The sequence below is a fragment of the Rhincodon typus genome, chromosome 29, assembly GCF_021869965.1.
Source record: "Rhincodon typus isolate 14 chromosome 29, sRhiTyp1.1, whole genome shotgun sequence".
Classification (NCBI taxonomy): Eukaryota; Metazoa; Chordata; class Chondrichthyes; order Orectolobiformes; family Rhincodontidae; genus Rhincodon; species Rhincodon typus.
The window spans coordinates 11,507,094-11,508,339 of NC_063360.1; positions in this window are offsets into that span (position 1 = coordinate 11,507,094).

Here is a 1,246-nt window from a genome sequence, read left to right on the forward strand (position 1 = left end):
GGGAGCTAAACCCAATAATATGACCAAAAATTTTAGGCAAAGTTTTATCAGGAGATGGGCTGGAAAAGCATTCGTACTTTGTCGATTAACTATAATGGTTCCGTTGCCAGGGCATTTTGCTAGCAGTGGGATCCATTGTGTTATGATGTGTATGTACCTCTAAGAGGGCACACTGTTGTCCATCGCTGCCCACAACCACAGGAAGAAATGTATAGCCCCATAATCCTATAGATGGAATTCAGAATTCATTCAGGAAGGCACCAAACACATTGGAAATATGCAGAAATGAAGTCAAGGCTTCTTAGGGAGTACACAAACCTCCAAACTACTCATCTACATAACTCTTTAAAGCATCACATGCCCCATAAATGGGAGAGTTTACAGATCATACGTTGGACCTTGGAAGAAAATCATCCCAATGCTGAGGGACTGCCCAAGGAGGAGGTGAAGCAAGTCTTTCTGTGTATCAGTGAGCATTGCAAGGAAAGGTAGGTGAATAATCACATACTGGGGTGGTGAGGAAAAGGAGATGGGTCCAACAACCGAGATGAGCCTGAAGAGAGTAGTTTACGAGATGATGAGGGATAAAATGCTAGAACATAAGGTGTGAATGAGGGAATCGCTTGTCACAGTGTCTATTCTATGAGCTGTTTACATCGCACATTGAGGTAGAAAGAACAGAATAGAACATCCGTTATACAATATTCTCTGTTGTCACTTGTACTCAAGTATAGAAGTACAGGAGTACAGAGAAATGTTTATAATGTTGCCGCTTATGGGGTCATCTTAGGTATAAAGTACCTAGACACAAATCTTAGATACAAAAAAAGGAATAAAAAAGAAAAGTTGTTGCATTACTTCACAGTGATTCATAGTATAAGTTAGTAAAAAGGACAGACATTACAGTCAGATAAACCAATTACAAATCTACATTATACTGCAGTAGCCTCAGTACAGGGGCTTCCACACATGGTTTGACTCCAATCCAATAACAGTCCCCGCTATGCTCCAACCCTCCAGCCCGCTCCACGCCAGCTCTCAGCTGCACCAAGGTAAGCTTTTTCCAGGACTTGCCAGTCTCCACTCAGGAACTCAACTCCCCGGGATTCATCTCCCCGTACCGCCCTCAGCTCCGGGGCTCACCTCCCTGTACCGCCCTCAGCTCCGGGGCTCACCTCCCTGTACCGCCCTCTGCTCCAGGACTCACCTCCCCGTACTGCCCTACTCTCCGGGACTCACCTCCCCG